Below are 13,078 nucleotides of genomic sequence, written 5' to 3' on the forward strand. Positions count from 1 at the left end.
TGACAGCCATTTAAGGTCCCGTAGGCTTGTTTGCCCACATACTTATCCTGTAAAAATATGAATTTATATTTTAATTCTACTTAGTAAATCAAATTCATAAACGAGACATATCAATTTACTTTTATATCCCCTAATTGCACTGTAAGTGTGTCACAGTGTTTATTTAACAAATTCGGAGTCGCAATTAATGTACCGTTGGCCATTGACGAATATTAAGACCGCGCCTCGATGGGGCGTTGCCGAATCTCAGCGTAAAATATTACGATTACTCTCCATACTTGTGATAGGCAAAAAAAGGAGTACTTTATTAATTCTCCGTACGTACGGCGGAATGGAGTCGTCCGCCATTTTTCTGCGGACCAGATTTAAATATGGAATTCCGGTGTGTGAGCGGGATAGAGGCGTGCCATTGACCTTGTGCAGGGCCGCACGCGCGCATCGCGCCGCTATCCTCGTGCGCAGACAATGCACTCGCTAAATATACTTTATCTCATTGTTTCTTGACACATGATTTCACGTGCTAAACTTGGAGAGTGGACATTTCGATTGGGTAAAATTTTAACTTAAGAAATATATAGAAATATATATATACAGTTATTTCAGAATTTGTGTCATTATAGTAATGTCTAATGTTTAGTAGTTGAGTCAAATCAGTAATGGGCAATGGGCATGTTTGCATCGGTATCGTAATCTTTATTCTCACTCAGTTGTGCGAATAGTTATTTAAATATTCTGGTTGGCTGAATTCATAAGGCGCTAAAATTATATTTTAATGCTATACGGTCCCGTAGAAGTTGTTAAACACGCTATTTTCAACAACGCTAAAGCTTAGTTTGGCAAATTTTCCCTAAACTAGCTCCTAATAACGCACAACTTCTAACAACCATTCGAAACTTCTGCATTGTTGAAACTGCAATATTTTTAACATAACTTCCGTACCAGAGTAATACTTATATTACTATTCAGCAACAACTATTCACCCGCGGTTTTATGTGAAGCCAGCAATTATATATGAAGAAACTGCGGAAACTGTCTTCCTGAAATCCAATGAAATAAAACTAAATGAAGAGATTACACAAAAAACAAAAGCTACCAAACAGTCAACTCTAAACATAATTTGATAACTTAAATATTATTAATATACTTTTCTTGTGAATGTTACAAATAACATTAGTAAAAAGGCTCAGTTAAAAAAATATGAACAAATTAAATACGGGGGCATATTTCGTACATTACTCGACCGTGTAGGGAGCGATGCAGTCGCCTGCGGAATAGCTAATATATCAACTATCAAGTCTAGACAGTATAAATTGCTTTCACAGGGAGCTAACAAACCTAGTCCGCGTTTAGAAAAATAAATACACCGCTGATTGAGACTGTTCAGACAGGTATTCAACTCACCTTAAATCATATTTGTAGCTAAAAATAGTATTGGAAACATTGTGATGTATGTTTCAAGCTTTGTTTGTTGTAATAACATAAGAATGTTACCGTTTTTGTATAACCTATCACACTAAGAGGTGGACGTCGGTTAGCCTGTTTGTATATATTTTTATTTATATATAATAACTTTGCTAGATAAAATGATGTCATAGTCTTGTATAATTTTATGCGTACACGTTGTTTTAGAACTTATAAATATAATTTGAAACGGCATATATACTTTGTTTCTATTTCATATTTAGGGTCTTCGTTAAGCAATTTGGATAATGAACTTTTGAAACAGTTATTCCACTATGCTGAAACATTTCAGACCAGATTCCATACGGCAAGATTTGTGGAGTGTTAAAATCATGAAAATTTTAAAAGAAATTTTGTATCGGGCAACATATACCTACAGCAGTAAGAAAAACAATGTTTTAAGCTTACTACGCGTTTATAAGTTAGAGTTCGAGAATTGATAACTAATAAAATCGGTATCCTTTGATCGACAGTTCTTGGAAGCTGGACCACCTATATCAGACCAATTATGGTATTGTATATTTGTCATTCGAACCGCCTCGTTTCAAACGCCTGTTTTTGCTAAGACAATTTAATAACTGCATATCTTGAGAATACACAGTTATATATGTATAGTTTCAAAAGATTTGGATTTTCTGAACGCTGAATTCGAAGCAATCTTTTTTGTTTGTGTGCTACAAACAAAAAAGATAAAATATATTTAACGAAATCGCAGATGTATTTTAACTTACAGTAGTTATAAAGCTATATACCGTGTAAAAAATTAGCGACAACTGTATCAAGAATATCTTTTATATGTATACGCATATTTTGGCGCGCATTATCAGACAAGACAAGCTAATACAGTTTCTATTATAGTTTATTACAAACTATACGACTTGTAAACTATAGTTCCGAAGCTGGATGACATTAACGAAAACATTGAAGCGCTTCATTGATAATTCACAGAACGCTCAAAATTGAATATCCATAGACAATGTCAATCGTCATTCCACATTACTGCCAATTATGGCCACTTACAGTTAATAAGCACGAATATTCATTAATGGACACAGATTTTTATGAACTCCCTTCGACGATTTCATGCGTATCATACTGTTATCTATCATGCATTATTTATAGATGCAATTTCAATAGCATTAAGGCATTGTAAGCAATGTTATGCTCAAAAAAAGTGTTAAAATATTACGGTAGACAGTTACAAAAGTTTCTATGTACGCTATAGTTTTATCTTTGGTTCTTTACAAGTGTTAATAGTATCATTAAAAGAATAATAAAATGTCTTTAGGGAGCCAGCAAAATCAGGATTTTGAATTAGAATTGAATCTCCATAATCAGTGGTCAATGGGGTTCATAATGAGCAATTAAACGCATTATCCGCCCCATACGGGTACAAACAAGAATTATGATTTTTAAACTGATTGAATTCTATTGACATCACAATATCTCAATTACTTTTTACGACTTGACGATTTCCATTATGTTATAATTGTGGCTTATTAAAAATAAAAAGCTGAGTAATATTAAAAATTAAAAGGGGAAGAGCTATTGTATTCTAATGTTCTCTTGGTTGACAGCTACAGATACTAAGCAGAGATTCACTATCAAAGCACGGATATTACTTTTTCAAAGATATTACTTACAATGGTTAGTTAGCAATGGTTTCCTTTTGCCCGTCAAGAAATTAGTAGCTGCGAGATGTGGTTTAAGACTAGTTTGAACTCAATACAAAATCATATCAACGACACAAAACAGCAAAATGATAAAACTATTGATAATATTAATAATATCGTTTTTGTGAGTTAATCAGATAATATATGGGGAATTATCGCGCTGAACCTTATGGGTGTTATGTATAAATAAGGATACCAACATATATAGATTATTTTCCATATATACAAAAGTGATAAATAAACAGATATTTTTTATAACCGTTATGATTAAAATTCAATGTTTTTGATATCCTACTGCGTATTAAATACAGTTAATGCCAACGCATCATTATGGAACAAACATATATACCTTTTGTATCGTTTATAATTATTTTCAATATACCAGGCTTGACTAGTTAATACCACAGAAATTTTTAGGTCAAAATTTTACCTAATACTTTATATATTGTTTGAATTGAATGAATGAAAGAGAAATTTCTCAACCCATTTTTTTAATGCAATCTGTTTTAGCGAGCTTAGCTAGGCCCTAATTGCAGTTTTTCCCGTGGCAAGCGCAAATCGTCTTCTGTGAACCCAAACCTCGGCTTGTTCTCAACGCAGTTTTGTATTTCACTTTATACTGAAGGTTCATAAGGTCCAACGCTAGGTTTTGTTAATGATCTTACCTCTTTTGTATCATTAACGATTTGCCTTACTAGGTTAAATACCGTCCAACGAAGAGGAGATTTTTTTTAAATATAGAATTAGTCTAGTAAATAAGTTAATATTTATTTATATGAGATTATGAATAATTTATTGCACACCCGGTTCGTCGCCTTACAAAAGAATGTGTATACGGAAACTTTAAATAAACGTTAAGGTCTTAATTATAGAAAAATGTTGTAACATAAAAATTTATTGCTTTAAATTACATATAATTTCTGAGTTATTTACGTAAAACAAAATTTATTTTTTTTGAATTTTGTGCTTCTTTATGTGGTAAGCCATGACACTCGTTTAAAACCAGTATGTTATTGGTATAAAATGCCTTATTATGAGAGCAGTTTTGGTATTGTTTAAGGACCTATAGGTTCGAATCCCGAAACAATATTTTTTCTTCGGACATAGCCGGGTAATCATAAAGTCGTTGTAAAAACTTAAGCGTTATCTTATTAAACGTATATACATTAACCATGTACACTTGGTAAAATTAATAGCCGAACGGTTAATTTTATAGTATACAAAGCTAATATTAACTAACATAGGCTTGTTTAGTATTCGGTAACATTAGTACTGTCTATACACACAGTATGCGCAAGCGCAATGTATGATAGTTCCGTAGTAGCCGCTAGCCTGGGGCGAGCCGACCGCAACGTAACGGCACCCAATCACCACAGTACTTCGTTTTACAAATGGAATGTTGGTTGCCATAGAAACGGTTGCACATTTTCGTCAGGCGTTGCCATGGTAACCAAGTATACAACGTAACCAAAAATATTGAAGGCAAATAATTAACGGAATCAAGTTAACTATCATTAAATATATTAATATTCAAACATAAAATATATTATTTGAATATAGTTGTATAATCTTTAAACTAATACTGAGATGTAGTAGATTTAAAACATTAATTTCGTTCAAGCATAATAGAAGCGTAAGCAAAAAGTGTATATATTTTACAATCCTATACCGAAATACACAATTTACACAAGATGTTCTCACATTCCATTTCTTATTGTCTATTGGCTACCATAAAATTAAATAGAAACCTCTGTCGTTAGCTCTGTGGTCGCCCTGCGCGCACGCACGTCTGGGAACCACCATTAATCTCACGGAAAGCCATCAGCAAGGGCTGTTAAATCAATACATTCTCTCATTACATTTGTCCCACAAAACTGGTGACCCTCATTCACATTGCATAGTTTACGTGAAACTCGTTTTATTTATCTTAAAATACTTTGTAATATTTACTTTAATTTGTACTACAACGTTAAGTATTAATATTCGCAATTTAGTCGATAATTAGCGTGTTTGGTAGTGTAACTTATTAAACATAGTTGTTTGTTCTTTGGATCAAACTTTTTCGAAGACTTCGTTCGAGAACTCGATTTTAATCAGAATTAACGAAGAATTTTTATAAAACTAATATAAACTGTAATAATATTAAGTTGTATTATAAAAATAAATATTTGATTGTAAATTATAAATATAATATTTGATTGTAAATTATAACATATAAATTTCGCCAATGAGTCAAGTACTTGATGCTAGAGATTTGTCTAATATCTTTAAGGGGTTAGCCGTTAGGCGCTGTATGCTGAAATACAGGTTCACACCTAGTTCCGCGTCAGATAAACCTGACTAATTTTGTTTATATAACTAGCGTAATTAGATACAAGTTTTTCCTGTGAAACAAACTTTAAATAAAGAATTATTATTTAAAAAAATGCGACGATCTTTGTTAAGTTTTGGTGAAATGTATTCTACGGCTACAGCTAATAATTTCTTGTGAATTATCATAAATTGTCAAGACATAAGTCATAACAATAAATGTCTTTAACAACTTCAAAGCGACATTCAATTGCCCTGTACGTTGTTTTTAGCTTGATGCCTTTGAGTCTTCTCAGAAAATCAGGTAACCTATAGAGTTTGCGTCCTTTTCCTTTAAGCATGACATCATCGACATTGCCCAGAGCATTTTTACCCAGAATCAATGCTGCTAAGGATAATCAATTAAATATTAAATGTTTATTAACAAGTAACCCATCCAAATTGTCCTCATCCATTGAAATATGAGAATACAGAACGTTTAATATAAAATATCTGAATCTATCTATCTATGATATCTGTTTGAATATCTGTTAATTTATGCTATAAATATTTTATTTTTTATGTACAATACTTACATCAGTTTAAAAGAATAGCAAATTTAAATCTTATTTATAATATAGTTTTATATTAAGGACTGCAAGGGTTTCTATATATATATATATATATATATATATATATATATATATATATACATAAAAAAAGTTACACGGAAGCCCGTTGACTCTTAATGACCGACTCTGAGTATCTTTGTTCGTTTACGCTTACTACTTTAAATTTAGAATGCGTAAACGAGGAATAAAATCAACGGTAGGATACTAAAACGCCGACACTAGTTTTCGCTTGTACACTGAAAATAAAAATATTGCAGAATCGTCAGACACCTGTGAGCCAGACGAACAAAAAGCCAATCTGGTGTCTGGCTTGGGGCCATTTGTGCTTTAGCAACTCCGATGATTTTTCTGCTTTCCCAACGCTCTGATTAATTCGTCTAGTTCGCTTTTAATTGACAAGATTTTAATACTAATCGCATTTAATTGACTTAAGAAATTTATTATAACGGTTTGGTTGATTATTAGGCTTTTGTCGTAATAGACGATTAACAATTCTAAAGCTAGCTTGTATATGCAGGTGCAATCTTATGCGGCGTGAGATTTAGATTTCATCATATCGTACCTGTATTCTGTTTACGTAACGTACGAGCGGCATTTATGCAACTTAGAAGGTCATAATACTACCTAATTGAATAAAAGTGCAGTGGAACCATCCCACTACATTCCTATAAACAATTTATATAGTATACTAGCTACCCCCGCGAACTTCGTTTCTCCTTCGTTTCATAAAATAAATTTAATTTATACTCTAGCCTCAATAACACGTGGTAATCATGATATTGAATTGTAGCTTATATGACACGTTTGTCGGTTTACCATAGCAGTGCCATCTATTGATTACTTACTCAATTCAGTCGAAAAGTATCTACATCTGTTAGAATCTTTTGGAGTTAACAGATAATGTTGACTGTCAATTAATTATAGACAAATAATTTGCTATAAAATAAAATTGCGACTATAATTAAAGATCTAAGCTATGGCTAGTTGGCTGCTCACGGTGTGCCAATTTAATTTTAAATCGGTTAAGTAGTTTAGAAGTCCATCGCGGACAAACATGGTGACAGGAGATTTATATATATTAAGATTATAAATTTTCGCAGTATCGTCAAGTGTTTAACAAAGACTGTAATCCACTTGTTACTTCCTTCATTACTAATTTAAATAGTATAATAAATTTAATCACATTACTATAGCTTCAATATTCAATAGAGATATGCAAGATATGGTATAACGATTCCAACACGTAAAAAACTAAATTAATATATCATGTTTCTAGAGAAAACGCATCCGTACCGCCAAAACAAATAGAGAATTTCTACGATTAATTAATAGTTTGTCCAGTGACCGTTATGCATATATAAATAAGACGCATATTAGCGTGTGGAGTAATGTTAATTTTTGCAGTCGGATCGCGGATACCGTATTGCTTTCAAATAAATGGAATGCGGCCATCGGCCATGCTACGTACGCCGCACCCGTCTACGAGACAAATAAACAATACGTATTAAGTACTTGTGCGATGTATTAGATGATTCTTTTATTTGTATTTGTATTCTCTATATCGTCTACGTATTTGAAAAAGTTAGATATTTTTGGTGTATGCGTAAGTCCACCATTTATTATTAATTCAACACTTTCCTGTGTACAGGAATTATATTATTTTATAAAATATTAGGAATCAAATCTGCTACAGTCAGATTATAAACGACGTTATCAGGTAATTTAAAAAAATTAAAATTATTATTATATTTTATAGAACAGGGACAAACGGTATGTGGGCTAATGCTAAAGCTAATGTTAAGTCAAACCCCTCTCTCTCATATAAATACAGAATAGTAATAGTATAGTTTTCATATAAAAACATCAAGTATGCACAGAATAAAAATTAAAAATCCTTATATTCTCCTCGCCTAAACTTTTTTTGAAATTTCGAATACCTCATGTTATATTAAATTCATTTATGTGCATAGTGATGCTGGGTCCTAATGCGATTATGAGATTAACTTTGTCGGTGGTCACAAAATATGCATGGAGACGTAAAAAATTCACCGGAAATGCTTTAATCATAATGTAGATTTTAAACCCCGAATAGAAAATTGAAACTTCATAATTTTGATTTGTGTCTGGTGTTATTAAGATTTACTTGATTATGTTGTTATCGGGGTTTGCTTAGCACGTATTCTCTCGTTCGATTGTACAAAATATTTAAAGTATGTTACATTTTTTAATAATTAAAAGGCACTAGTTTAATACGATCAACGATTTATTGGCAAAGTTTAATTAAATTCTTCCGCTTAATTAATTCATATCATAATCCAATTTTGAATATTTAAATTCGGAACGTCGAACTGTCAGTCTAGACACTTTTCGTAATGTCGGTTATGAGTCAATAATACTAAGTTTGCAATACGACTGGCCTTCATACTAGATGACATCACACTTATGATAGATTAGTTTAACACTAGCCTAGAATAGGGTTGTTGACAACGTTACTAAATTATAAAAATATTACTATTACTTGACAATTAATAAATAACAATCAGACAATGTACGACACATTTAACAACCACAAAAACCTGTATTTTTATTAAATAAAAAAAGATTTCTTTATGTGATTTAATTTTTCTTTCACTATGGGGGGGGGGGAACGAGCCTACAAGACGCCCTAATGTACTGTAATGGCAGCCCATAGACACCCATTTTAGGTGCGTTGCGGGCCACGAATAGGCCAATCAGTCATAATCTGAAATCCTTTACGCAAAATGGATTTTTGTCTTATTGTGGAAAAGCCGCACCTCAACGACAATAGATTTACCAACAATCTATCTATAGACTGTTTAGACTTAGCGTCGAATTCACTTTTGGCGCTAAATATGGCTCACGTCAAAAACGTATTGGTCATACGGGGATCAAACTCAGCCACTAGTTTTATATATTTAACCTTAACAGTCTAATCCAATCCTATTCCTGATAAATATCTAGGTATATACGTATATGCCAGCCCTATCTAATTGTAAATATAATTTCCTCATATTTAGGTCGTATGAGACAGTTTTTACGTACGTCCGTCAAGGCCATCTTATCACAGCGGGCGTCTATTATGTGAGTTAAGTATACATTACGTTATTCGGCCTTTGCTGAAATTTACGAATTGCTATTAAAACTAAGAATATTCGTAAGATATTTCACTCCATACATATCTGAATATATTGACGTATCGGTGGCAAAAATTGAGGCATTTCAAACTTTAGTACAATTTATTGATTATTATATATTATTCAAACAGTATTATTTAAATACCTTAATTAGTATGTTGTAAACAGCGTCAGAGAGAAAACCTCATTTTCAAAACCTTAACTGGACTTGCATTTTGTGTGACATTATTGATATTCGAATATCGATTTTGTTAAAAGTCACTGGTGAAAGCTACGCCTTGGCAAATATATTAATACGCATTTGCATATTGTCGATTCGTATTTGGGCATGTCTCGTCTCGTGAAATTCACAATGCTAATAATAAAACCGTCCAGACGCACCTTGCATGTGGTTTTGTATGAAAATAAATCTTAACGCAATGTATTAGGGTTGTTTTTCGATTGAGATCAAATCACGTCTACGATTGCAAGGTTTTATTTATTTGTACGGCGTGTCTGCCGTAACTTTCGATTATAGATGACTCGATACCAACTTTGACGTATAATTTTTGTTTTTCTTTTTTATAATGATTAATGTTCAGAATATTATAAAATAATAAATTAGGATTGAAAAAGCTCTTATGAAACTCAAGTATTTTTATACATATATCTGTTAACAGACAATACGATTTTTCTAAAATTATTTTTTAATAATAAGTTACATATTAACAATCTTGTTATAAACTCTTGTGAACACACAGGTGAATAGGAAAAACCTGGTGAATACTGTAATATAAATGGAAAACAATGAATAAACGATGAACAATGTCAAACCATTACTGTCGATTTTAATTACCAATCTTCGAAACACAAAATAAAAAAGCTTTTAATTTCCCCACTACAAGTGATACTATATGAAACATCTAATAAGTAATTTCGACAGCCCTACAATTAGCCGTGGGCTTACTTTCGACAGTCAATGACTGAGAGTTCATTGACCACGAATTTGCATGTGTCAATGACTCCGTTTACTTTTCCTTTCAGCATCGGACCACGGCACACTGACACAGCTGTACCAGTTTTTGCAGTGAAATCGTTTGACCTTCTAAATTTGAAATTGAGCTGTCTGGCTCAACGGTTATTAGCATTGGAAATAGAAATCTAGGCTTGACCTAAGTACTCGATGTAAAGTATACGTATAAATTGCGTCAATTAAAAAAATACTTGAGGATAATGCCCAAAATATATTTACTATATGTCTCGACTTGAGAATATCAGCAAGGACGTAGTTAGTGGGATGTGTCGTCAAAATAAATTCTTGAAATATTTTGGTAGTTTAGGTAGGTGGTTCCAATGCCCGTTATATTATTGGAGTCAATAATTTAATTGAATTAACAGCATAATAACAGAACTTTATTATTATTTCTTATTATTACTCACTATTAGTGGTGCATTTTTAGTACCGACGTGCATCTTGAAAAGTTATCTATCTTTTATAGGATATATCTTGCGAGCCTCAATTTTCATATAGAAAACTTTTTAGGAAGCTAACACAAGTTCATTGACCCAACGTAATTAATTTTAATGTCATGAATGCCGCTAGGCGAAAACACTAGTACCGTTACTCTCAAAGAAATTAACGAAAAAATTTTCACATAGCACCTATGACGAAATAAATAATTTAGTTATAAGTTTATAGTATACTAGCAGACTCGGCTAAGCGTTGCTGTGGATAAGGTTTGGTTGTTATATTACATAGTAGTAAACTATTCAAGGGAAACGGTAGGTGAACTTATATGAAAGGTAGATAGCTTATGTGAAACGTAGGTACTTTTAACACAGCGCCATCAGTTAAAATTGTTTCAAATAATAAACAAATTTTTGCAATAAAAAAATTGCGGGTATAAATTGAGATGTAAGCTATCCTATCTCTTAAGTTAGATCAAACTGGTTCGGTAGTTTAGGAGTCCATCGCGGACAAACAACGTGACATGAGATTTATATATATTAAGATTTTCAAGACTTTATGACTGACTGACTTTTCCTAGATCGATGTCGATGTTTTATAATTAGGAATCTTAGATAATCATTCCTATAACCACTCGGCTTATATTCACAGTCGATATTTAATAATTAACCTTCTTTTATCTATTTAACTAGCTTTACATGTAAAGGAATGATTTAGGTACTTTTCAACTTTAGAACATCTTGGAGCTTACACAGCTGACCTATCATCCTAAACTTCGGCAGTTTAAGTGACTAAGAATAAATACCATCATGTCTAAAGGCGAACAAATTAACGAAAAATCCACATTGCGCCCATCAAAAAGGGAATGTGAGAAATCTAATAAAGTTAAGAACACCTGTAACTTATTACATTCCAGGCTTGAAACACAGAAACTTTCTATCTGGCAACTTTGAAATGCCCGCAAACTTTCCTTAAACTTTAAATATTCGTTGAGATCTTAAGATACGTTTAATGAATTGTCTTTGACAGCCCTTATAACTTTATCAAAATTTTATTATAATTGCATATTTCGAGAGAAGTGTTTTGGCAAAGTTACAAAGGAAATGACAGCTTTTGCATTTAATGAGTTAAGAAATATATTTTCAATATTAATATACTAATGAAGCATTTCGTGACAATTTGCTATAAAACAGTTATTATTAATAATATTGTAGTGTAGCTCCTAAAATCTCGCGTAGTTGAATTTTCTACTCTATAGTTACATTTAGATTTATTAGATTTATATTTATCAAGCCTCAATTTCAAGCGTTTTATCCCATAGATTATTTCTGAGATTGGAAATACACAAGCGTCAATGAATCGCTCGTGCAATAAATAATTATAATCATTTAGGAGCTCCATTTTATACTAATGACGTCAACAAGTTCACATTAATGATGTCAGTGCAGTCATAATTGTATATTTAGCATTTATCCATGATTGCGAAAGTCACGCCTGTTCATATATTTAATGAAACAATAGGGTCCCTCAGTGGGCGATAATCATAATTGCAAATTTGCTATTTAACATATTCGCTTTGTGTACGCCAAAGGTGCTCAAGGCAAATTGTGATGTCCTTATAAAAACAACACGTGACGCAAATATTATAATATAGGGTATACGGCTTAAATATGTAGACATTTAATGGACTAGTCAGGACAGATAAAAATTAAGAACTTCTTTATATTTTGATTTATTGTGGATTTACATTATACATCTCTCGCTCTATACGAATATTGACAGTTCATTTACTAATTCTTTGAAAAAGTTTACGTAGGAATAAGAAAACAAATGCATGTAAGATGTCAAGAAGGCAGTAATTGGATTGTATGAAGAATGACGTAAGGTGTATGTTCCTAAACGAATAAAAACCTAGTCTGTGGTAAAATAGAGATGTAAATAATAATAAATAATAATAAAAACAGTTGTCTTATTTTCGTAATATTGTAAATACTGTATTGGGTGTTGGATATAAATAAATTACTATTTAGTGCATTGACATTTCCATTTTCCGTATAAAGTCCAATACAATGTACATATTATGTAGGAGTTCTTGGTCGCAGAGAGTAAAAAAAAATAAAGATATGCTGCCTCCGATTTGGTTACAAAAAATAGTACTTTAAACTTATTATACACATTTATGAAACGTAACTGGTTGTTATATACAACAGCAATAATTATGGTCAGAAGTTTTTATTCCAGTATATTTTCATAACAATATTAAGCTTCATTAAATAAGTTTTGCGCCAAACTTGTAAGAAATATTTTAATGTCTTTTAGGAGCGTAATGCAATCTGATAAGGCTGGCATTTATGATCAATTATCATATAAAACGCTGACAGGGAAGAGTTTTTTAACGATTTTATTGCTCAATTCAACATG

At 31.9% G+C, this 13,078-nt stretch overlaps 1 protein-coding gene across 2 annotated transcripts in view; it reads left to right on the forward strand.

The window, feature by feature from the left end:
• Positions 1-13,078, forward strand: part of LOC110992743 (protein alan shepard) — a 97,997-nt gene that overhangs the window by 33,993 nt on the left and 50,926 nt on the right. The window lies entirely within an intron of this gene.

Source organism: Pieris rapae, chromosome 4, assembly GCF_905147795.1.
Source record: "Pieris rapae chromosome 4, ilPieRapa1.1, whole genome shotgun sequence".
Taxonomy (NCBI): domain Eukaryota; kingdom Metazoa; phylum Arthropoda; class Insecta; order Lepidoptera; family Pieridae; genus Pieris; species Pieris rapae.